The 26,228-nt window shown below is 42.2% G+C and overlaps 2 long non-coding RNA genes across 4 annotated transcripts in view; one reads left to right on the top strand and one right to left on the bottom strand.

The window, feature by feature from the left end:
* LOC147581240 (uncharacterized) overlaps positions 1-26,228 on the top strand; it is a 66,377-nt gene that overhangs the window by 18,226 nt on the left and 21,923 nt on the right. Inside the window, exons 1-2 of one of the 2 annotated variants that reach the window (XR_015251570.1) lie at positions 10,813-12,400; positions 15,077-15,667. This is a non-coding gene — a long non-coding RNA (uncharacterized LOC147581240). Of the gene's footprint in view, positions 1-10,812; positions 12,401-15,076; positions 15,668-26,228 lie in introns of those variants that run through there. The other variant, XR_015251571.1, reaches the window with a different exon arrangement.
* The window catches only part of LOC147581241 (uncharacterized), a 33,383-nt gene continuing 14,096 nt past the window's right edge, over positions 6,942-26,228 (bottom strand). Inside the window, exons 2-4 of one of the 2 annotated variants that reach the window (XR_015251573.1) lie at positions 11,683-11,758; positions 10,984-11,125; positions 6,942-7,366 (exon numbers count right to left, since the gene is read on the bottom strand). This is a non-coding gene — a long non-coding RNA (uncharacterized LOC147581241). Of the gene's footprint in view, positions 7,367-10,983; positions 11,126-11,682; positions 11,789-26,228 lie in introns of those variants that run through there. The other variant, XR_015251572.1, reaches the window with a different exon arrangement.

Genomic DNA, 26,228 nt, shown 5'->3' with positions numbered 1-26,228 from the left:
TGCCTCTCTCTATCCCCGTAGCTGTGTCCCAAATTCCGACTCTCAGTTTTCTTGCCTCTCATCTGGAATTCTTCCAGTCATTCTTCCACAAGGCCTCCGGCATGATATCTAACCTTGTCATTGCTTTTTTAAAAAAACTCTTCAATAACTCCCATCGTCTATAGGAGGAAAGTCCAACATCCTTATATACAAAAGAGGGCTGTCTGCGGCCTGGCCTCTGCCCGCCTCACCCACCTTCCTGCTCAGGTATGCCACCTCCTTCTCCTGCCCTCATTCCACTTTTTGAACCTTGAATTCTATCCATTCAAGCTTGCCCTCCTTCCTATAACCCACCATGCTAGTGCATGCCTCTGGACTTGGTGCTCCACTTTCCCCACCCAGGTTACTTCCCACTTACTTGATATCTTTTGAGATTCAGCTCACCAGTTCCTGAGCCCCTTTCCTCCCCTCCTCCAGCAGTCCTGATCCCTCCTTCTACCATGGCCCCACTCTACCTAGTGCCTCTTTCTATCAGAGCATGTACTATAGTTGGTCGCAGTAATATGTCCTCAAATCTCTATTCTTCAAAATGCTTCCAAGCTCGGTGAAGACAGGAATGACGCATCGCTCCACCTTGCACGCAGCACAGTGCCTGTCCTGAAATGGCAACTCAGAGGAGGTCACCACACCAAAAGACGACCTCTCTGTCTTGGCAAATGATCCTATGGTCCATCTTACTGAGATGCACTTCTCTTCATGTGGGACCCTTCAGTCTCCTTCTTCTTCCTTCCTTCTGGAGAAAATTCTTCTTCTTCTTTTCTTGTTAATGTTTATTTATTTTTGAGAGAGAGAGAGAGAGAGAGAGAGAGAGAGAGAGAGAGAGAGAACATGAGCAGGGGAGGAGCAGAGAACGAAAGGAAGACACAGAATCCAAAGCAGGCTCCAGGCTCTGAGCTGTCAGCACAGAACCCGACGACGCGGGGCTCGAACTCGTAAACTGAGATCATGACCTGAGCCGAAGTCAGACCATTAATCAACTGAGTCACCCAGGTGCCCTTCCAGAGAAGATTCTTTATGCCCCTTCTTTTTCCTCGATCCTGTTTCAAGGAAGAAGTATCCCTGGTCCTTTCCAAGGTTCACGTCAACCCTGGTGCCTTGGATCAAATACAATCCCATTTTTCCTGTACTTTGCTCCATAAATTATTCCTCCTCTATCTTCCACGTTTTTTTATTTTCCTATTTTGACTTTTCCCACTAGCCTACAAATGGGCCATCTCCTATTCAAACAAAACAAACCCTCTTCCCTCAGTTCCTGCCCTGATCATCCTGTCTATGGGAGTTTCTCCCCCACACCCAGCACTGACCTCACTCTCTCATCCTTAATTCTTTTTTTTGAAAGAGAGAGAGAGAGAGAGAGAGAGAGAGAGAGAGAGAGAGAGAGCATGAGCGGGGGAGGGATGGGGGAGAAAGAATCTCAAGCAGGCCCCACATCCAGCACGGAGCCCAGCTCAGAGCTCAATCTCAGGACTGTGAGATCATGTCCTGAGCTGAAATCAAGACTTGGATGTTCAACTGACTGAGCCACCCAGACGCTGCTCTCATACTTAATTATTTTCTTAATTGCACTTATTATAATAGTATTTTATTATTCTAACTCATACATATCAGTATTTTTCAGTAGAATGAAGTCTAGGATCTGTTCCAAATGTCTAGCACAGTGCCTTGTGCACAGGCCCAATTTATTTATCTGTTGGATGCATGAATGCATGAATGAATAAAGGAATGAATAAATGAAATGGCTGTCTTCACTGCCAAACCACTTTGAACTTTGTACTTCCTATGCCCTTTCCAACCCCTTCTGGTTTCTAGTTCATGGATCTACTGAAATTGCTATTTCAAAGTTTGTTTCAAAGCTTGTCAAAGTTTGTCAATTACCAAACCCTGTGGCCTTGGCATTTCCGTAGCATTTGATAAACCCTCCTTGAAATTCTCTTCATTATTGGTTTCTGGGAGAATATAGTAATATACTGGTTTTTTTCCCTAGACCTCTGATCATCCTTCTTTGTCTCTTTCTCTGGTTCTTCTTCCTTTACTCAATTTCTTACTTGTTTACTGGAAACTAGTCTTTTCAGACTCTACACAACTCATCCCAGAGATTTCAACTGGGATCTCCAGGTGAATGAGCTGGAAACCTGCATTGTTGTCCTCAGCCTCCTTCAGAACTGTAGGTTGTTGGTCTGGAAAGTTGGCCTGTATATTTCCAAATAAGGGTTTTACCGGTAACCCCAAATTTACCACAATTCAAAAATAAATCTATAAACTTCCCTCTTTATAATTCCATATTTCAGTCAATAAAAGCATAGTCCCCCATTAACATCGACTTGCATCCTGGGAGTCAGCTCTGCTCATGCTCCCTGGCCCCTCCCAGCAATCTGCCACCGAGTCCTGTCAGTTCTCCCATTGCAAGATCTCTGCCCTTAATCTCGGTCCTTCCTTTTCCTCTGGAATCCAGCCTTCACGTTGCCTCTAAAGCAATCTTTCAGAAATGCCTCAAGCCTCTGCTCAAAAAACTGTGATTGTATAGAAAACTTTATGAATGGTTAATAAAAAAGAATACTATTTGGATTTTTGTCCATGTTCATGACTTGGTATTATGATTTTTACAAAAGCCTAATTTGAAGTCCCTCTTATCGCTTACCAAGTCAGCTTACAAGCTACTCTACTAAACCATCATGTGTATCCACAATATAATCCCAACCTAACTTTCCACCTTCATTCTTCATGTACTCTATGTGCTAGCCAAATGGATTATTATATATGCTTTTATATACATACACACACACATATTTGATTCATGGTTGCACTGGGATAGTAGGAAATTTTTGTAATAAAGAGATGCCTTTTAATTTAACAATCTTAAAGCTTTGAGCTTCTATATAGCTCAGAAAAATAACCCAAACCACATATATAGAGGCATTCCCTGTGTTGGAAACATCACATTTACAATTATCCCAGAGCACAATTGAAGTTCCTTAAGATATACTTAACTCTGATATAGGAACACTGATGTCCCCTCAGTGTCCATGGACACCATTCTTCTGACACCTGGGAACCCCCACAGCAATGACGATTACGCCCAGCCAATTCACTGCTGGGCTACTGTTTTCCAAAACCAGTAGATTCTGGGATCCAAGGTCCAGGATCCAGACTATGGGGAACACCTTGCATTCAGTCATTCTACTTCTTCTGTCTATACATGTCAAGTCTTAGGCGACAGAGCAGACAGCTTCTTGTGCCAAAAAGCCATCTGGAATGTGGACCCCATCCCTTGCTTTTCTTTCTCTCTCCCCACTTTGCCAAACACGTGGCGTAACTTTCCGGGATGCTAGTTTTCCCAATTAGCCATTGGCTGACCCCAATCCATATTTGCTCAGCTTTGCCCCCGTCACAGAGAGAGTATCCATTTCTGAATTAGAAAAACCACGCTGTTCTCCCATTCTCTCCTAGTAGCCCTGGGCTGCAACACTCCTACCTTCTATGCGTAATGTTTTTGAAAGGAAGCAGAATTGCCCATCCCACTGGCAGCAGGCTGACATCTCTTCCTTACCTGGCTAGGAGCTATCAGCCCCCCTCCAGGATGAGCACTTGAAATACGTTTTAAAAATACTTAAAAATCAATTTGTTTTCTTTTTTTGCTAAAGAAATTTGCTGGAAAAACAGTATTTTTTTCTAACTACTACACAATTACTCTATCACTGTGTGACCATAGTATAGCAAGAGGGGTATGTATTAAATAGACTATCCTGGGAAAGCTAACAACCTTTCATAACTTTCTTTTTATAGGAAAACATATTTCAAGTTTCAAAAGCCAAATGTGTGCAAACTTTTGGAACACAGCTGTAGATGCTATGATTTTGACTTTCTAATTATATATTCTATATAATATATAGAATTATATATTATATATAGATATATAGAATATCTAATTATATATTCTAATATATGTATTTTATAGAATTTTTACTTATATATGTTATTATTCATATATATGTCATATATTGTTATATATTCTTATATATACATATTATGTATATATATGGATATGGATCGGGACAGGGCTGCATGGCCACCCTTTAAGGGAGTAGATGAAACTTCAGGAGTGGAAAATGTAGGGAAGCAGGAGTGGAGACAAAAAATGGACCATTGAAATGCCTGTGATAAAAAAGCAAAAGCAAACACTCTCAAACAAATGAAATGTTATATATACATAATATATACATATATTTACTTGTGGGTAATATATATGTGTACATATATTTACTTATATGTACATGATATGCATATATATTTACATATGGATAAAGACTGGATGTGAAGGTAGGGAAAAGAAAATCGTTAATGCACAAAGTGATAGAAAAAAGTTCTTTGTAACATTATTATATTATGTATACAATTTTAAAATAGGCTTAGCAATAGCTAACTACAAAAGAAATTGATCATCTCCCCTCTAAAGGTGACCCTTCCCCATACCCACAATACAGTTTTCTATGTCCTCATAGCACCTTACACCTCACCTTAATATAACGGTCATATTGTAGCACAGTTACTTGCTTGTGTGTCTATTTTGCAATTAATTGTGAGTTAGTTAAGGATGAAGAATATCTCTTACCAGTCTTTGTATACCAGCTCAAAGAATAGCACATGGCATGGCGTAGGCATTTGAACTCTGTAAATTACTGACTAAATGAGAAATGAATGGATAGGTATTTCTATCCATTAATGTGGGAATACCCTCCCCACATTAATGGGGGTGACACACGCCCATAGGCGAGCCAGTTATGATACAAATACATGAATATCATCTCCACTCTCTGAAAACTTTGGTCAAAGCAGAAAATGACCTTCTTTGAAGTAAGAATGTGCAAATAAATTATAAGTGAGTCTGAAGGAAGAATGAACAAGAGATTTGGGTCTTTGTTCCTTTGGTGTATTTCCTGACTTCAGGCCTCAGACATTTTCAGTTCCTCAAGTTTTGGGCTTTTTTTCCCCCATTTTTTCCTGAAGTTCATTAAATGATAAAAAACTATTTGATCTCTCAAAGGGTTCTAAAAGTTCTTGAAACGCATATGTGTTGCTCTAACCATTGGGATTCTCATGAAGTATTATCAATGATGACTATAAACTGGGAGGACTAGATATCCAGGCTAGGGATATGGATTGGGACAGGGCTACGTGGCCGCACTTGAAGGGAATAGATGAAACTCCAGGAGTGGAAAATGTAGGGAAGCGGGAGTGGGGACTAAGAAAAGGACCATTGGAATGTCTGTGATAAAAAAGCAAAAACAAACTAACACCCTCAAACAAATGAATGTTATAAACAGAGCAGTGTGAATCCATTGGTTCGGTATTCTCTACACTTGCTCAATAACAAGAATCACCAGGAGCTACTTGTTGACAATGGAGATTTAGGTCCTCTTAAATCAGAGTCTCCAGGGGTGCCTGGGTGGCGCAGTCGGTTAAACGTCCGACTTCAGCCAGGTCACGATCTCACGGTCCGTGAGTTCGAGCCCCGCGTCGGGCTCTGGGCTGATGGCTCAGAGCCTGGAGCCTGTTTCCAATTCTGTGTCTCCCTCTCTCTCTGCCCCTCCCCCGTTCATGCTCTGTCTCTCTCTGTCCCAAAAATAAATAAATGTTGAAAAAAAAATTTAAAAAAAAAAAATCAGAGTCTCCAGGAAAGAGGCCTGGAAATCAGCACCTATGACAAGTGGTTCCTGGTGATTCTTATAATAAGCAGACAAGTTTAGAAAACATTGACTTGGGGCTCATTGTAATTTTCTGATGTAGAATTTAGAAGGTAAAAATCCACAAGTCCTCACACTCTTCAACCCAGGGACATCTGTGCCTATAGAAGCTTTGAGGGAGTCATTCATTCGTCTGTTCTTTCATTCGAAAGGCATATCACCAAATATGAATGTTTGGGCAGGAAATGACACTCTGCTTATTACTGTGGGGGGAGTTAAAGGAAAGAGAAAATCCAGAGTGAAAGTCTACATGCCATTACTTGACATAATTTACAAATTTAAGACCTTTGTGGGTGTTTTGAGTGTATTACCCAACTGCGTAATTGAGCTAGTTGTGTGTGTGTGTGTGTATATATGCGTGTGTTTTGTTTGTTTGTTTGGTTTAAACACTCACTGAATGAAGTCAGATAGTCAGGCTGAGTCATTTACTCCCTTGAAAAAGTCCCTAATTCCTTTTCCACTTGGGAATTTTGAATCTGGAAAGCTGAAGTATTTTATGTATGATATACTCTTTTTAGAAAACGATTTGCGCAAATCCCTATACCCTTTCTGTCTGTGCAAACAGTGTATTGATCGACACCAAGGCCCAGTCGGGCAATCCTTGGCTCACATTAACTCTAACTTTGGCCCTCTGGAGATTTTTCTACCACACCCTTCTAATTTGTAGGTCGGTTCCTCTTTGATTCCAATCAGTCTCTTACTTTTTAAGAGTTAAAAGTGTCTGGGTTGAATAGAAGTATGTCGTATTTTCTGGGATGCACGCAATGTGCTTACAGTATCATTAATGAATGAATGTGTCTCTCTCTGGCACAGATTAAGGAAAGTAAATATAAACCCACAGATGGAAGTCTATAGTGAGGTGATATGTGAGGCCTTTGCACGGCCCGGTCCTCTCCTTTTTTCAGACTGAGGACAGAGCAAAGCACTTAGTAGGTAGCAGTACCTGATAACTCTGATAACAAATATTAAAATGTTTGTGAATATGAGCCCCTCCACTGGACAGTGAGCTCCTTGAAGGGAAAGACCTTGCATTACTTACTCCCCAGTGCCTGTTAACCCAGGACGGCGCAAAGCAGGCGTTTGCAAATGCTGATCAGACTTGAATTTGATTCAGGAAAGCCTAGGAATGATTGCTTTCTCTGATCTGAAAAAGTGGGGCAATCAGTTCTACGTAGGTTATAACTTATCCTCTCTTCCTTCTTCTCTAACATATTTTGTTGCTGGAAGCAGTTACAACAATAATCTTCGGTCAATAAGCTTTTCACAAAATTAATCCAGTTTACTTCTTATGAAGCTTTTGTGTGTCTGCCATGCATCTTTTCCTTATAAGGTAAATAGGTTTCAGAGAGAGTTTTCTTGACTTGGTTTTACTATTAGTTAATGTTTCTAAAATGTCCCATTTTCACTCTCAGAAGTTGCTCGCTTCTTGCTGGGAGCCGTGGTTATTGAGGAAGGGGAGTTCCTTTAGGGCACTTTGGAATCCCCAGGATGGTCCATGACAAAAGAGATTAGAATTCTGGAGTGATGCCCTTCAAACCACAACTAGTGAGTCTATCTTCTGAGTCACCGTCATCAACCAAGTCACTCTGAACACAAAAAGGAGAAAAAAAGGACAAAATCCTCATAAAAGTACACTATACCTAGTAGAAAATTATTCAGTCACGCTTTCGAATTTCGAGATCCAACCCACTGAAATATTTCCAAATTGAAAACTCCAAAGAGGCTGTCACGTCAAGTCTCTGCCATAAACTTTCTTACACTATATTAGGTAATGTTATTTTTATATATTCTGTTAGGACACATATTCTTTAAATTTGTTCCTAATGTCTTCCTTGATGTTTTTCTTTGAAGCAGATTTTTGCTAACATCCTAAGCTTCAAGTTAATTAAGGTATTTTATGGGGCACCTGGGTGGCTTAGTCGGTAAGTATCTGACTCTTGATTTTGGTGCAGGTCATGATCCCAGGGTTGTGGGATCGAGTCCGTGTTGGACTCGAGCATGAAGCCTGCTTCTGCAAGCTCTCCCTCTCCCCCTCTCTCTGCTCCTCCCCTGCTCACTCTCTCTTTCAAAAAAAAAAAAAAAATTAAGGTACTTTAAAAATATGTCTATGTGCCCGATGTAATACAAAGAATTGAATTTATTTGAAAAACATAAGCCATCAAATCGTTTGCTAGAGGCTATCGAGGTAAGCAATAGGTCTGAATGGACATATAGATCACTGCCATAAATCTTAGCCACTGACGAGCTCCCAAAAGGGGATCTCATGTTCTCAGAGAGAGCAATGAAAACCAAAGGATGACCAAATTAAATCATTTTCCTTTCAAAAATAACTAGGGGACACCTGGGTGGCTCAGTTGTCTAAGTGTCTGACTTGACCTCAGCTCAGGTCTTGGTCTCAGGGTCATGAGTTCAAACGTGTCAGACTCTGCACTGGGTGTGAGGGCTACTTAAAAAAATTAAAAAAAAAATGTTCATAAACATAGCTGGGTATTTACCATTTACCATTACCTTGGAGAGCCTTCTCCTCTCCATTCTGCACTGTGGCTCAGTCTCGGCATGGACAAGTTAGCCAACCATGGTTGTGTCCTGTTTTAGCTGCTGTCACTGCCACCTGTTCTTAAGTTAGCTTTCGCTTTATTTTTTTTGTATTATCTTTTGCTCTCACGAGCAAAAGTCCTTAACATGTGAGGAATGTGGAATTCCGGTTTTGTGAGCCTGGATTTCTGTGCCAAACCTGTAGCTTCCTGACGGTGGGATTTGGGCAAGTTACTTTACAGGCTCGCTCCCTTGCCAGCCCCTCCTGGTGAGGTCATCCTCATCTGCAAACTGCAAGTCGTAAGACCTACCTCCCAGGTTGTAAAGGGTAGGTAAGAAACCATCACGCGAAGTTCCCACCATAATGGTGGCGCGTAGTGAGTTAACGAATGTTCAAGTCCTAGGAGAAAAAGCAGGGGAGAGGACTCCCGAGACCCATCCTGAAGTCCTGACTCCAACATTTGCTAGCTGCCTCCTTGGGAATTCTCCTATCCGCCCCCCTCTCTTAGCTTCAGTTTCCTCATTTGTAAAATGGGCAAAACATTCTTTAACCTTCATCACTGAGGTGAGTAGCTTAAAGGAAACAATTTTTGTGAAATTATAAAACCTGTAACGTATTAGACCGTTATTAATAGGATAAATAATAATAGTGTGATTACAAAGGTTTTTGGAATTAACTTTATTCCTACTGGGAAAAGAATATTTTTCAACTGGCGCTCAATGGTTCTCTTCTGCTGAAGGTTGTGGCATTTTTTTTTCCCCCTGAATGACTCATGGCACTTGTTATGAGCCATCTTGTAGGTTTTGTTTTGTTTTGTTTTTTTGGCGGGGGGGGCGGGGTCTTCTTCTTTTTTTTTATCCTGTCACCTCAACTGTGTTCTCATGTCTTCAAGACCAAGGACTCAGTTTAAAAAAAATTTTTTTTTTAACGTTTATTTATTTTTGAGACAGAGAGAGACAGAGCATGAACAGGGGAGGGGCAGAGAGAGAGGGAGACACAGAATCTGAAACAGGCTCCAGGCTCTGAGCGGTCAGCACAGAGCCCGATGTGGGGCTCGAACTCAGGGACAGTGAGATCATGACCTGAGCCAAAGTCGGACGCTTAACCGACCGAGCCACCCAGGCACCCCAAGACCAAGGACTCAGTTTTAAACCTGTGTAAGCTCAGAGCTTACAGCAGAGGCTGAGGGGAATGCTTTCCAGGACACCACAGGAAGGAGGGGATGGCCGGGGCCGCGGAGTGGAGCGGCCATAGTCTTCTGTGACAAGAGGACAGGGAAACAAGAACCTTGATGATATGAAGAAATATTGAGTTAAAAGGGATACGGAAGGGCTTCCATTGACTTTCCCTGATCTTAATAAGGAAGGAAAGGCCATGAGATGAGGGAAAATGAGAGAAAGGGTGGGAGCTGGGATCTTCAGAGGGTATTTGTCAAAGTGCTGTGCCAACTTTAAAGCATTCCGTACCTCTTTTGCCCTGTGACAAAGGCTATGTCTTACTAATTTTTTCAAAATTCCAGTGCTTGTCACAATAGTGCATATAATTGGCATTAAATTTCTGACTCTGAGATGACTAGAAAATAAGAGTTATTATTTTGTTATTTTGTTTTTATTTGTTACATAATAATAGCGTGCATAATATATCACATCCACATAATAACAATAATAATAGTATTTATTAGGTGCATATGATACCTGCCATGTGTTTATAACCTTATGCCCATTATTTTATTTAATACTCAAAACAACCTGTCCAGGCAGATGCTGTGATTATCCCCATGGTAGAGAGGAGATAGCTGGTGCTCTGGAAGAAGTTTCTGAGACACTGTTGTGGAGCATAGAGGGGCAAGCTAAGTAAGAAAACATAACATAATTATAAGGGGGGATTGAGGCTCCCACTGAAGGCGGACTACGTGAGTTCAAGGTGAAACTCAGTACAATTATTGTGTTTGCCTCAGCCATGCTCTGCAGCCCGGAGCAGCTGGTGGAGTTTACCTGGTCTTAGAATCTCTGCAGACATTATCCCTCTGGTGTTCCCTTGGACTTCATGGCTAGGAGTCATCTGATAAAGAGGGGGCAAGCTAATGAAAGGAAATAGAAATAACCGAAATGTGTTCTTCAGCCTGATGGAGACGAGTAATTATCATTGGCTCTTGAGTAGCCGAGATACTTCAAAGCTTCACCGAAGCTTTCTACCCCACCCTGTCCCGCAGAACTACTTGGCTCCTGGCCTGTATGATCTTAACTTCATTCAGGAAATACCGGTTAAGAAGATTCGGGAGGAGCCCCTGGGAGACGGGTGAACTTGACAACCCAGGCAGCCTGTGTTTTGCGTAGCTCAATTGTTTGCTGACTAACAGGTGGAGGGGGTAGAGGAGGAGAGAGGAATCCTCACCAAAGAACTGGGCCATTTGGGTGGAGTTGCTTGGGTCATTCATCAAAAACCATCATACCAGCCACCCCTCATACAACCGGGTCATTCATCAAAAACCATCATACAACCAGGGCAGGGCAAAGACACTAGCTGTGAAGGTAAAGGCTGCTCCCTTTGACAAAAGCCAAATCCGTCCAGAGAAGGCGAGGAGGGCTTGTATGATCTTTCCTAGACAGGGGAAGGGGAAACAGGTGGGGAGGTGCTTACATGGTTGACTTAGGAAATAATAGCTACCTTTTATCTTCATTACTGGAGGAAAGGAAGAAATCGGTGTTCTACCACCTCAGCCCTTGCAGCTTTTGCATCCGGTCTACAAAACCAGCTCGTCTAAATTGCGTTGTTAGGACTCGTGTCGGGATCTGGGCAGTGGAGCGTTCTGCAGAGAAAGCAGAGAAGGCGGTGGGAAGGTTCAACGCGATGTCAGCTCGGAAGCAGGTGGAAGAGACCCATGTTCACCTGGGCAGGTGGCTCTGGCTCGCTCTCAGCTTGCTCTCTGCCCCCTGACTCTGCCTGTGACCGTGTAAAAAGTCCCTCTCCCCAGTCACACCCAAGGCGATACTGAATTATTGATCTGGAAGGCAGTTTGGACGTCAGAAGTTTTAAAATGCTAACGCACAGTCAAGCTGAAACCCCCTGTTCACAGGGCAGCAGGTCTGAGCGTGAAACGAGAAGAGGTTTCAGAGGGGAAAGGCTGTTGGTGTCCTCTCTACTGCCACGCAAAGACCTCATGTCAGGAGACAGGTTTCGGCTCAAAGGCAAGAAGAATGAAGGCTTTGAGCAGTCCTGAAAATCAAAGTGGCTTAGCAGTAAAGAAGCTTTGACCAGGGGAGGTGACAAAGGAGAAGGTGGACAGCCACGGACTGGGAATGTCAAACAAGGTCAGTGGTGGCCCAGCTGTGCCAGGGCGACCAGAAGCACCGTCAAGCCCCTCACCCTTCCATCAGAGCCGCTCTGCTTTTTCTCGTTTTCTACACTGGGCTTTCCCACAAAGATCTCCTTTGAAGGGGATCTGCTGAAAAAAAAGAAGAAAAGGTTTTAAAACCACTGAACTAGTTGACCTTTATGGCTATTACGACTCTGAAATTCTATAGTATTAAATCCCGTTTGATGTTTTCTAAGAAAGCAGGCTACCGATTGATGCATTCTTCCGAAGTCTGAGGTGGGAGGAAGGGGAGTGTGAGAGGCGTGGAAAGTGTGAGTAGACGAGGGAGGGCTTCTCTCAGGTGGGGGCCAGAGGCAGGAGCCCTCAACCCTGTCCAGGCTTAGAATGACCTGGGAGCATTTTAATAACTGACCCCTCCCCAAACAAATTAAATCAGAGTCTCTGGGGCTGGTGTTTGGTCCTAGGTATTTATATAGCACAGCAAGGCTGACAGCCAATGGTTAACAGGTGACCAGTGAGAAACGTTTTGTATACATTGAGGCCAAACATGTTAGACAACCTCAGACACAGTGGTTCTGAAACTTCAGGTGCATCAGAATCTCCTGGAAGACTTGTTGAAACACAGATTGCTGAGCCCCACCCCCAGAGTTTCTGATTCAGTGGGTCTGTGACCACCAGGCCCAAAATTTGCATTTTTAACAAGTTCCAGGTGACGCTGATAATTGCTGATCAGGGACCACACTTTGGCAGCCGTTGTTCTAACAAAAGGTATTTATTTTCTTTAAATTTATCATCATCATCATTATTATTATTATTATACACAAGGTTTTACTTTAGACATTAAAAAGAACCTCTTGGGGCAGCTGGGTGGCTCAGTCGGTGAAGCATTCGACATTGGCTCAGGTCATGATCTTGCAAGGTTCATGGGTTCGAGCCCCACGTAGGTAGGGGTCTGGGCTGACAGCTCAGAGCCTGGAGCCTGCTTCTGATTCTGTGTCTCCTCTCTCTCTGCCCCTCCCCTGCTCGTGCTCTGTTTCTCTTTAAATAAACATTAAAAAAAATTTAAAAAACCCTCCTGACAGCGCAAGACCATTTGCAGTGTGCACTCTTGCAAAAGTACGTTCACCTAGTCTGATCAAGAAAGAAACATCAAATACCCCCCACTGAGGGACATTCAAGGACACATCTGACCAGTAATCCTCCAAATTGTGAAGGTCGTCAGAAACAAGGAAAGCCTGAGAACCTGTCATAGCCAAAAGAAGCATAAGTGGACGTGGATACGAAATGCAGTGTGGTTATCTTGGGTGGGATCCTGGTACAGAAGAAGGACACTGGGGAACAACTGAGCAAAGAATGTATCCATATTGGTTCATTGGCTGTGACAAATGTACCATACTTACGTAATAGGATAACAATAGGGAAACCTGGGTGTGGTGTAGATGGGAATTCTCTATAATCTTACTGTGCTAATTACAATAGTTCTGTAAATCTAAAACTGCTCTAAGATAAACAGAGTTTATTAAAGCAGGGCAGGGAGCGGGTGGAGGGGGGTGGGGGTGCTTCCTGGCTGTTATAATGCAAACCATTCCTGATGGCAGACGTAGGGTTGTTGTCTTTGAAAAGCACCAAGCAAAAAGAAATAATTTTTAGTTGAATGAATCCCTGTTCTTAATAAATTACATAACAGATCTTTGCTTCCTTTTATTTATAGTTTTGTGACTTTCAAATGATTTTTAGAGCTGCACTTTAAATATATATGTATATACATATATAAAAATAAACACACACACACACACACACACACATCAGCATATTTATAGCTAAAAGACAAGGTAACTGATTCCTCTTACTTTATTATACTGGAGCCATGCAATGGGAATACAATCCTAGATAAGAAAGTCACCTGTTGTAATGACTTACAATTCTTAATGGAAATTTTCGACATTTTGGATATAGTTACCTGGAAACTATTTCAATGGTTCTCTCTCCCTCTTCCTGTTTTTTTTTTTTTGTTTGTTTGTTTTGTTTTTGTTTTGTTTTGTTTTGTTTTTTGTTTTTTCTGTTCTAACAGAATCTCCTCAAGGTGGTCTGGATAAAGCAGAGTGCCCCAGGCAATATTTTGCTGCTGGTTTGTAGTTATGGATTACCTTATATCATTGGCTTCAAGAGCGAACTGACTGGGGCACCTGGGCGGCTCACCTCGGGTTATGATCTCATGGTTCCTGAGATGGGACCCCCGTGTTGGGATCTGTGCTGACAGGTCGTGATCTTATGGGTCATGGGTTCAAACCCCATGCTGGGCTCTGTGCTGACAGTGTAGAGCCTGCTTGGGATCCTCTCTCTCCCTTTGCCTCTGTCCCCTCCTGCTCACACTGCGTCTCTCTCTCTCTCTCTCTCTCTCTCTGGGTCTCTTTAAATAAATTGATTAACATTAAAAAAAGAACCTTTTCAAAATCCCCATATTCACTTGAGTTTTCTGTGGGCTCACAGTGTGTGTGTATGTGTGTGTGTGTGCAGGTGCGTGCTGGGGGAACAACCTGACCACTCTCTGGTTAGGTAAGTATATTAACTTTAATTACCTAATATTGATGTCATTTCCCTAACTTGCCTTTAGGTCTTCTCAGCCTTTATTATCAACTCTTCATAGTCCCGACTGTAGCACCTGGCAAGGTGCTTTCACACCTGGAAATGAAATCATAATAATTCAAGGGCAACCTAACCGCCCCATATGCAGGCACCATTTATCTTTTGGTGCCAGGTTTGAACCATTTATCTTTTCTTATCAAGTGGCTTAGCTATACATTTGGGGAAGTTAAGTGAGGAAATGAGAAGCACTGTTCGAGACTGGCAGTGGTCTAAATAATAGCTTTAAAGTGAAAGTTCAGCCACCTGATTCATCTTCCAACCGGGCAGGGGCTCCTAGGGAATAAGAGGGCAAAGTTAAATGTGAAACTCAAAATCTGAGGCAAAGGACTCTCATCACCTGGACTTTCCTTCTCCCTAAATGGGGCAGCAGTACTGGAAATAGTGGTAATTAAACTTTAGAGAGCATTTCCGGGGTACTAGGCACCATTGTAATGAACTAATTTCATCCTCACAGAGTCACAGGGAAGGGAACCACGTTGCCAACATTCACACAGCTTGGAGTAAAGCCAGGATTCTAATCTGGGTTATCTGGCTTCAAAGCCCATGTTCTCAACAGGCTCTCCTGCCTCTCTTGGGGGGGACACCACGAGAGGTCCCACTCTTGACTAGACTCGCTAGAGGGCCTCCTCCAGGATCTGGACTGGCACATCCCAGGGACCTCCACAACTGCCTAAGGCCTAGGAAAGAGAATGTCTCATCAGTGAGCTGTACTTCTGTCCATTCTGCTTCCTACACAACAACTGTCACCATCACCACCAGCAACTGGTAAATATTGATCGAGCTTCTCTTCTATGCCAGGTACTATGGATACCAAAATGAAAAGGAGACTGTGATCCTGCCCTCAATAGACACCTAAGCAAACAAGCCAACAAGATCGCAAACAGCCTCTGGTAAAGTCCAAAAGAAAGCTGTGGGAGTCCAGATGGGCGGGGTCCCACCTTGCCTGGATTCGCAGTGCCATGATTTCCTTCCTCTCTCACTGAGTTTCTGTTACTTCCTTGATTTCTTCTACTTACAACTCACAAGCCCAAATGGCAGAGATTTGAAGTTCTCTCTACAAGGTGTTGAGCTGTTCAGGAGGAAGATGTACTGTTCATTTAATAAATAGCTTCTGGATGAATAGAGGCTCCGACTCAGCATATGTTTATCTGCTTCCCCCACCCCAGGAAACAGAGAACATTTATATCTAAGTTCCTCCTTATCCGAGGTTCGCTTTCCAGGGTTTCGGGTGCCTGCAGTCAACTGTGGTCTGGAAACAGATGATCCTCCTGACGTATGCTCAGAAGGTCTCTACTAGTCAATACGACGTCACAGTGCCCACGTCATTCACCTCATTTCATCTCGTCATATAGGCATTTTATCATCTCACATCATCAGTGAGGAAGAAGGGTGAGTACTGTACAATATTTTGAGAGAGAGAGAGACCACATTTACATAAATTTTATGATAGCATGTCATAATTGCTATTTTACTGTTGGTGGTTTTTAAAAAAATTTTTAATGCTTTATTTTTGAGAGAGAGACACAGGGCACCAGTAGGGGAGGGACAGAGAGAGAGGGAGACACAGAATCCGAAGCAGGCTCCAGGCTCTGAGCTGGCAGCACAGAGCCCGACGCAGGACCTGAACTCATGAACCTCGAGATCATGACCTGAGCTGAAGTCGGATGCTTAACCGAACGTGCCACCCAGGTGCCTCTGTCGGTGTTTGTTGTTAATCTCTTCCGGTGCCTAATTTATAAATTAAACTTTGTCATAGGTATGTGTGTAGAGGAAAAACATCATTATGTGTGGGCTTCAGTACTCTCCGTGGTTTCAGGCATCCACTAGGGGATCTTGGAATGGATCCTCAGTACTCTCCCTTCTTCCAGGACAGGCACCTTCTGTTCCACGTGCAAGCTATGCTAGCAGCCTTGCCCACTCTTTGTATCCCTACCTACCACAATAACAAACAGTGTTGCTGAGGCATTGTTGCTGATGTGTTGCCTTTAAAAAACACCCTCTTGTCATGGGATAAGCCTCTTCCTGACGATGGCCCATCCTTATCTGGCCTGCCAAGCAGCCCTGTTGCCATGGAGGGCCGATGGGATGAGGTGTGTTTTTCGCCTGCATCACTCCCACCGGGTGTAACAAGGACTCTTGTGCACGTCATGCATGGCTGGCCTGTGGCAGCCCGGGGGCCAGGCTCTTCCTGTAGGTAAAACCCAATCAACTGATCAGCTGCAGATAATATCAAGACCTCTGTTTGATACGTTAACAGTGACAGACATGCTTCCACAATTCACAGCCCCGTACCCTTTGGCAACAGAGTCGTTGTGGGTGAAGAAAACACTCTAGTCACCAGCTTTGGGATGAGAGGGCTCGGGTTCATATAAACACAACCTCGCGTCACTGCTTGTGACCACAGACTGTTTTGGGTCTTTGCACTCACCCTCTGATCTTGATTTCCTACATGACAACGTTCTCGGTTTATATGCCCTTTGGCAAGTGCAGCAAGCCTGTTTCCTGTTTCTAAACTTGTAGACAGCCATTCATGTGTCTCGCACTTGTCAATTTTAACCAGAAAACACCGGCCCCTTCTTGTTGCATTTTTACCTTTAGCCCAGGTGAAGAGGACCATAGAAGGAAAGCTGTTGATTTATTCGATAGAAAATTCTTCATTAATTTAAATAAACTTCCATAGGACTTGCAATTTCAAGAAGGAAGTAAGGGGAAATACACGCCTCCTTTCCTAAAGCCTAAAAAAATAAGTGGTGACAAGGCTAAAGATTTGAAAGCATTGAAACAACACACGATTTAGTTTTTTTCTTCTCTGTTTGTCAAGAGTGAAGGAAAGAAGAAATGGTTGATATACTTGTAACTGGCAGATGACCACCAAAATAAGAAAACTCTAAATACAGCAAGTAGGTCATTCGTCAGAATCAACAGGACCTGTGCACGCTTTGTAGGTCAAACACATTTTAATTACCCTAACAATTTGTGTATACCCTTACAATAAAGTTGATTAACCTCATTCACTGGTGAATGTTACCTATGTAGTGCTACTATGTGCGAGACTTTGAACTTTTTCAATCTTAAGAGAATCTTTAAAAAAATCTTTAAAAGTCTTTAAAAAAAAAAAAGCCTAGGCTTTTTCTCTTAAGATGCTAACATTCTGTGGGTACCTGGGTGGCTCAGTTGGTTGAGCATCCCAACTCTTGATTTCGGCTCAGATCATGATCCCAGGGTCATGGGATTGAGCCCTGTGTTGGGCTCCATGCACACTTAAAGATTCTCTCTCCTTCTGCCCCTCTCCCCTGCTCATGCTCTCTCTTTCTAAAATTTAAAAAAAAAAAAAAAGATGCTAACTTTCTGAAACCTTTACAATGTACAATAAGCATTTACAAAAGTAAAATATGCCCATCCAACAACTTGAAAAATACATTAAAGCAGAGGAAAAAAATATTACTCAGAGGTAACCTCCATTAACAGAGTAGGGCATATTCTTGCTTTTTGCTGACTGAGTTTGTGTGGGTGTTTTAAGCAAAGCTGACAATATACCATTTATATAATTATCATTTACTTTTTCTTTTGCTTAGTTTTTGTTTTTTACAAACTCTTCATAAATAAACTTATTGGTTATATAACAGTTATCTTTTTTTGTAATAAATATTCTTTTTTCCTATAAACATGTTGCATAGATCACAGATTTCTTAATTTCTAAGTCAAAAGTTTGTCTTGACTGCACTAAGATTCTTTGGAAAAGTTAATCTCATTCATGTTTGGGGATGACTACCATTCTTCTGGAGATATAAACACATACGCGCGCGCGCACACACACACACACACACACACACACACACACATACATATCCTGGAACCTGACGCTAACTAAAACTGGAGATATGGGGTTCTTCTGGTCTTCCATCCAACATGACTGCCATGCCCCAAGCTCCCTGCTGTGCCCTTGTGGTGCCTCCAGAAGTAGGGGGGTGATCCTCCTGATGAGCAAGGCTTTCATGTCTTTTCTGGTGAATTCAAGACACGGTACTTAATGTTTAACTTCCCTCAGTTAAGGGAAGAGGAGAGCAGGTGGGGGAGAGGGGGCACACTGGACATTTTCTAACATCTCCCCCCTCCAATTTGGTGCCTGCTAGGTCCTTATCTTCCAGGTAGAGGCTTTGACTCTCTTTATTGCCACTTGGATATACAAAGACACTCTTACTTGAGTTGGGAAGGGTGAGAATTGCCTGAGCGGGGTTAGAAAGCAAAGCCTGGATCTGTGGACTCCCATGTCCTTGAGTAAGTCAAGAGAGTAAAATTAATTACCTTTTTTACTCTTGGGAGTCTCCTCAGATGATAGAACGAAATAGAAACTATTCTCCTAATAGCTTGTGTTTTCATGTAATAGATGTGGCATAATTTATGAAACCATTGCTCTCAGAGTAAAATCCAAAGTTCTAATACAATGTACAGAGCTGTTCCCCATTTGGCTCCTGTCCGCAGTTGGCTCCTTGCTCCAGCCCTGCTGAACTTCCAAGTTCTCCAGCCGATATTTATCTCCAGGTCTTTGCACGTACTGTTCCTCTTTGCTGGAACACTTTTCCCTTCTGATTAACGGTTTCCCATTTCGGTTTAAACATCACTTCCTTTGATCAGGTTCCCTCTGCCCTTGGTTTCTGTAGCAAATGTCACAATTGTTTGCTTAAGTGCTTATCTTCTCCCGAACTGAAAGTTCTGCAAGGGTAAGGACCAGGTCTGTGTCGTATTTGACTTCTGTTCTAGCTCAGTTTTTCACACATAGTAGATACTCAATGAAATATTGAAATGGAGATTTAGGACACGTCCCGTTTTTATAAGCAATGCTGAAATGGGCAGATATTATGCATGATTATTTGTCCATGTTTTTGGAAATTTTAAATTACTGATGATAAATTCTTGGAAGTAGGATTAGTAGGTCAAAGGATATAAACATCTTTGAGGCCTCTTGAGAAACAACAGATTGCTTTCCAGAAAGTTTTACACTCCTGCCAGCAGTGAATGAGATTTCCTGTTGCATTGTGCTCTTATCAGCACTATTAGGAAAAGAAATTATTTTTGCTAACTTGATAGTAAAAAATTTTTCCTTCTGTTTGCCTCAATTTTGCTGTGGTTAAGTGGTGACATGGATATTTTTCATCTATTTTAAAATTCATTTTTATCTGCTCTATTGTGAATTATCTGGTGTCTTTTGCCCATTCTTATTCTGAAATTTTCATGTTTTTCTAATCAATTTTTATAAGCTCTTTAAGGTTTTTTAAAAATATTTTAATGTTTATTTATTTTTGATAGAGAGAGAGAGAGAGAGAGAGAGCGTGTGTGAGCGGAGGAGGAGCAGAGAAAGGGGGAGACATAGAATCTGAAGCAGGCTCCAGGCTCTGAGCTGTCAGCACAGAGCCCAATGCAGGGCTTGTACTCACAGACTGTGAGATCAAGACCTGAACTGAAGTGGGATGCTTAACTGACTGGGCTGTCCAGGTGCTCCAAAGCTCTTTATGTTTTAAAGATGTTAGGTTATGGGGTGCCTGGGTGGCTCAGTCGGTTAAGCGTCCGACTCTTGGTTTCGGCTCAGGTCATGATCTCACGGTTCCGTGAGTTGGAGTCCCTTGTTGGGCTCTGCACTGACAACTGCAGAGCCTCCTTGGGATTCTCTCTCTGCCTCTCTCTCTCTCTCTCTCTCTTTCTCTCTCTCTCAAAATAAATAAATAAACTTAAAAAAAAAGATGTTAGGTTATAATCATTATATTCATCATAGATCTTCCTCTGTATTTAAATGTTCATGTTTCCATCTCATATCCTTAAGTTCAGTGTTTTGATGTGCTTGGGCTCTCACCATTTCCCTTGAGATTTCTTACATGACTCCGACTTAGGGTGCCCTTCACCATTAGTGATAAAATAAATATTCTGCTATTTTTTTCTTTGCTTGTATGTAGTTAGATTCCTTTGCCTGCGTGTGTAAGTACTTGTGGGTGTGCATTTATGTGCATGTGTTTCACCATTGAGAATTTAATGGGAGGTGGGAAGGATCTTCTTTTGCCAAAAGGACTCACCAATGGTCTCAACATGATTTGTTAGATAATCTTTTCTTTCCTAATGATTTAAGGTATCTCTTGTCACTAATTTAAAAACAATTTTACTTAGGGGTGCCTGGGTGGCTCAGTCGCTTGAGTGTTTGACTCTTGGTTTCAGCTCAGGCCGTGATTTCAAGGTTTGTGGATTCGAACACCACATCGGGCTCTGCTCTGACAGTGTAGAGTCTGCTTGGGATACTCTCTCCCTCCTCTCTCTGTCTCTGTCTCTCTCTCTGTCCTTCTTGTGTGCTCTCCTCCTCTCTCTCTCTCCCAAAAATAATTAAGTAAACTTAAAAAAACCCACCAATTTTATTTCACTTCAGTGTATCTTCCTGTAGTGAGTCAGGTTCTTCTTCACCCTGCTAGGACTCAGAGAGAGACTTTGAGGGGCAGGGTAACCTTCTCCTGCATTTGTTCTCTCCTGGGCTCTGCCATTCTCTCTTGTCTGCCTACTGGGAGCAGACTCACTGAGGCTCGACTCTGAGGCATTTAGGGAAAGTTGGAATCAATATCTGAAACTGGTCAAGGCACAATGCATTGGCATGAAAACCTACCAGGCTAATTTAGTCACATTAATAAATGTCTTTCTAGCATTATCAGAGTATAGCTTTCTTTGGTTTGTCTGGCATTAGATCTAAAAACACACAGCTTCTGAACAGATGCTCACTTAAAAAGTAAATACTCTGACAAGGACAGAATATCTGCAGCCTAGTATCCTAGTATTTAGAGACCTGAGTCTCTATGGTGATGGTTTCTTCTTTTACACAACACCGTGCATTTGTACAAAGGGGGGAATGCCAGTCTTAACTAACTAAGACAAGAGTCGACAAAATGTTTCCTTTACAGGAAGCCACTAGCCACACACACTCAGAAAGGTGGTTGGGAGTAGACACCTCTATATTAAGTTAATGTGCTCTTTCTCTCTCTTTCATTCTTTCTTCCTTGCTTTTTTGCTTCCTACCTTTCTTGCTTGTTGGCATTCAACTCAGTTACACAGTGTCATAGTTCTTGCCAGCTGGTCCCTGACAAATTAGTCACAGAATTTAACATCTCAAGTTATGAAACATTGTCAATATTAATTTTCTGCATTTTCCATAAATTGAGCATTGGAAATAGATTATTTTTAAATTTTAAGAGGCAATGGGAGTAAAGGACTCTTGCTGCTTCAGGAAAGTATTGTAATTTATTCCAAAATGCTGTAGGATTTATTTTTTAAGAGTTTTTTAATATTTATTTTTGAGAGAGAGAGACAAGCAGGGGAGGGGCAGAGAGAGAGAGGGAGACACAGAATCCAATGCAGGCTCCAGGCTCTGAGCTGTCCACACAGAGCCCAACACAGGTTCGAACTCACCAACCGTGAAATCATGACCTGAGCTCAAGTAGGATGCTCAACCAACTGAGCCACCCCGTGCCCCAAAATGCTATGGGATTTAGATGGAAGCATTTAAAGACCTGCTCAAACCCTGCCCAAAAATGTGGTCTGTGTTTTAAAATAAATTAGTTCAATATTTATCCTGAATTCAAATGCAACATTTTTTTTCCTCCTTAGGCAAATCAAATTGACATTCCTTTTCTTTGCTATTTGTTTATATATTTATGTATGTGTGTATTTTAGTCTATTATAATTTCTGCTTCTGGATGTGTATTTGGATGGTGTGGAGGTGTTACAAATATTCAAAATGTTCTAAAGGGTTGTAGTTTTATTTGCAAGTAGTAGACAGCAAGTAACAGAAAAACCAACTCGTACCGGCTTACATGATAGAGAACCCGTCCCCCATCTCCTACTCCCCCATCCTCTACCTCCTTACCTTGTACTTCTTTGCCTTTTTCCCACAGCACTTATCACTGTCCAACATACTATCACTTTACTTGTTATGCTTATTGCCTATTGTTTGTCTCCTTCTCCACAAGGACAGGGATTTGTGGATTTGTATTGGTTTCATGCATTAATGCATTCTAAGGGTCTGGTACTGTGTCTGGCACATAAGTAGATACTCAATAAATATTTGTTGACCTCAATTTCACCAACTGATATCCCTGAAAGGTCCAGGTGTCTGGTGAGGTGGAGTCCTTTAGCTCAATGATGTCATCCAGGACCTAGTTCTTCATCGTTTTCATGGTCTACTTTGTGTTCCTTAGTGTTGACTCTATCCTAAGTCAGGCCCCTCCTGTGATCCACAGACAGCTCTATCTCCGGGGATTGTCATTCAAATACAGCAAGGGGGTACAGAAAAGGTTTATCTTGCATTCTCAGCAGGAGGTCTGAGAGTCACTCTGAAGTAACTGGCTTAGGTCACAGTCACGGTGGCCAGGAGAAAAGATGTGCTGATGGCTTAGCCTCAGCTACATGTTCCCTCTTTACCACCAAGATGGAATTAGCCTTTCAGGAAACACATGGGTCCCCAAGCAGAAATTGAAGGGCTGCTGGAGAGGGGAAAGTGCAGAATGGATGTCCATGCTAGTCAGCAAGAAGCACGTTAACCAGTAAGGGTTTACCATTACAAGCAAACAGAATTTGGGAAATCCCCTCTCTGTGACTTCTTCTTAGTTTATGTGACCGGAGCTGAGATTAGACTCAGTTTATGTGGTTAGACTGAGTTTATTTTCTCATTTTTTGGTGAGTTTGAGATTTCCTGAGTTGAAGGAATCTTCTAAAGGGATTCCGGAGAGCGAACAAAAAAAAAAGCTGACTTTAAGGATTAAAACAAAAAATTGTTGCTTCTTCATTCTTTCAATTGATAGAACTTGACAGTGTTGTAAAAGAAGCAGTCACGTCACCCCTTTTCATTCTTATTCTGCATTGGCTCACCAGACGCTGGTACTTCTTCTTCTCCATCTTGGATTTATCGTCCAAGTCAGGTAGTGTAGAGAGAGGTCCCAGGTTTGTAGCCAATGGCCATGAAAAGGGTGTCACCCAGAGCTGCTCTTGGCAAGGCCAAACTCATCGCTGCCTGGAGAGGACCAGCTCACTGTGATAATGACTCCTTCCTTACCCTTCTGTGTCCCTGTATTTACTAACTCAGTATCCAACCACAAGTACAATGCTGTTTGATTTGGCTACCCATAATTCTTTAACACAGGTGCAGGTTACTACAGGGAGGTGCTGGATATGGCGTAATTTTCTAAGTTATGTACCAGGTCAGCATATGTGCCAGAAGGTGTAATTCAGTCTCCGGGATCTTGATCTCCTATCTTATTCATGAGGGAAGCACCCTCACTTTCTAATACCTCAGCTTACAGAAGTAATATATAGAAATATATATTACAGAAATATTACTTTCTAATACCTCAGCTTACAGAAATAATATATAGAAATATATATTACAGAAATAATATATAGAAATATATATATATATATAGAAATAATATAAGTGATCATTGTCTTCATTACTCCAGCTGGCTCCTCAGGGCAATTTTGTTCCTGTGGAGTAGTGTTAATCAAACATGAATTACGTGAGGACGAAATATGGCCACTTACCTGTGCGTGGTCCAGTCCCTGCCGGCCTCGACAACTCCATCTCACGCTGGTTTCCCCTTTGTCATTCTATTTCAAACACACTAGCCTTTAAGTTGCTGAAATAATCCAACATCTTTCCTTCTTTAGGGTCTTACACTGCCTGGAGTCAAGTTCTGCCTTCATCACTTGCTAGCTGTGTGACGAAGGTATTATTTATCCTGTCTATGTTTCGTTTTACTCATCTGTGACGTGGAGCTAACAATAGTTCTACTTCACAGGACACTGTGTTAGCATTAAAGGGTATATATGAAGTTCCTAGAATGTTCCTAGTTCATAGTAACTAAAAATGTTAACTCCTCTCCCTCCTCTTCCTATTCCTTCACCATCTTCTCTTTCTTTTAGAAACTCCTTCCCTTCCCTTTTCCAAGTCTGGTTTTTTTTTTTTTTTTTATTGAAGTATAGTTGACACAAAATGTTACATTAGTTTCAGGTGTACAACATAATGATTCAACAAGTCTACACGTTATGCTATGCTCACTGCCAGTGTAGCTACCATCTGTCACTGTACAACACTATTATAATACCATTGCCCATGTGCCCTATGCTGTGCCTTTAATCTCTGTGCCCAAATCTGGATTTTCAGTGACTTAGTTGTTATATGAACTGTCACTACTGCAGAGGCCTTTTCTGACCACCCCATCAGAAGTGGCTCTTTTGTTCCTTTCTTGCACACCCCTCTGTCTTCACTGCATCTGTTTCAATTTGCAGTTATATATTTATTTGCTTTTATGTACTTGTCTGTTACCTTTCTCCATGAATAGACTGAAAATTCCATGATAGCAGCGTCCTTAGCTGTTTCATTCGTTGCTGTGTATATTACATGTGTCTGCACAGAGCAGGGAGTCAATACATATTTAGAAATGAAAGCCTGATTCCTCTGAACGGTAGAGGAACTGCAAGGGGAAACTGAAATTCTGAATTACGAGTAATTCTGTAATATACCGGGCCAGAAGCCACGCTGCTGAGTAACCTCCATGGGGTTGGGCATGGGGTTGGGGAAAGGAAGCATCCCTCCTATCGAAAAGAGAATGCCATGCAGGCTGAACGTCTCCAATTTCCAGGGCCTCAGCTGTGGAAGTAGAAGGAAGTGCCAAGCAAGTGACAGTGTGATGGCCAGCAAATGGCCGGGAGAGACCTTAGACTAGCTTCATGCAGGGACCTGATTCACCAACACATGGAAGATATCTTCTAGGGACCTCCAGAAGTATTTGAAAGATGCCTTTCAGGGAGGGTTGAAGGTCTGCTATTCCCAGGCTACAAAAGAGCCAAGGAATTTGAGTTGGTGTTCTCATCTGCACAGTTGGGTAAGACCACAGGAAACTTGAATTATAGTATTAATGTTATCACAGCCAGGACTCATCCCCATGCACAGGATTTAGAGAGAGAAATATTCCAGTAAAGGGCCATAGTTTGTCCACTGAAGAGTGTCACAGTAAGGGAGGAAAGTACACAGTTTTATCAAAACTCCCATATCATCACCTAGGTGACCTTAACAGGCTGTAGAACGTATTGATGGGGAAAGTGGATCATTTTCCATTGTACTGAAGCTTTTAAAAAATCACATTTCCAGCATTACCCAACAGAAAAGAATGTGGAATATGTTTATCTTATATTATCTGGACAGCAGGGAAAGGGGCAAGCTGATAAACATTTTTAGTAAGCTGGGAAAAATTTGCCCTGACACTTTTAATGGAGACGGTGACCACCTGAGAGGAAGTCACACCTGTGCTCTTTTTACCCATTACCAGCTCCATTTTATGTTTATTTCTTTAAAAAAATTAAGTTTCTTTCTTTCTTTCTTTTTATTTATTTCTTTCTTTCTTTTGAGGGAGAGAGAGAGCACAAGCTGGGGAGGGGCAGAAGGAAGGAGAGACAGAATCCCAAGCAGGCTCCATGCCATCAGTGCAGAGCCTGATGCGGGGCTCCAACTCACCTACTGTGAGATCGTGACCTGAGCTGAGATCAAGAGTCAGATGCTTAACCGACTGCAACACCCAGATGCCCCTTACCAGCTCCATTTTAAAAACTTGCAACAGGAGTGTATAACAAAAAATGTGAACAGCCTTCCTCCTCTGTTGCTTAGCCAATCCTATCCCTTAGAGATAACCACTATTAAGACAGGCTTGTGGACATTCTGTCACTCCTTCCACATATGCAATCACTTACACATGCCCCCATCACTTTGAATGATCAGCTTTTGATTGATAGACGTCCTCTTTTTTTTTTTTTAATTTTTTTTTCAACGTTTATTTATTTTTGGGACAGAGAGAGACAGAGCATGAACGGGGGAGGGGCAGAGAGAGAGGGAGACACAGAATCGGAAACAGGCTCCAGGCTCTGAGCCATC

The sequence above is a fragment of the Puma concolor genome, chromosome B2, assembly GCF_028749965.1.
Source record: "Puma concolor isolate L17-30 chromosome B2, mPumCon1.1.hap2, whole genome shotgun sequence".
NCBI lineage: Eukaryota > Metazoa > Chordata > Mammalia > Carnivora > Felidae > Puma > Puma concolor.
Note: the sequence above shows the minus strand (reverse complement) of the source record. Positions and strands in the feature narration are given on the sequence as shown.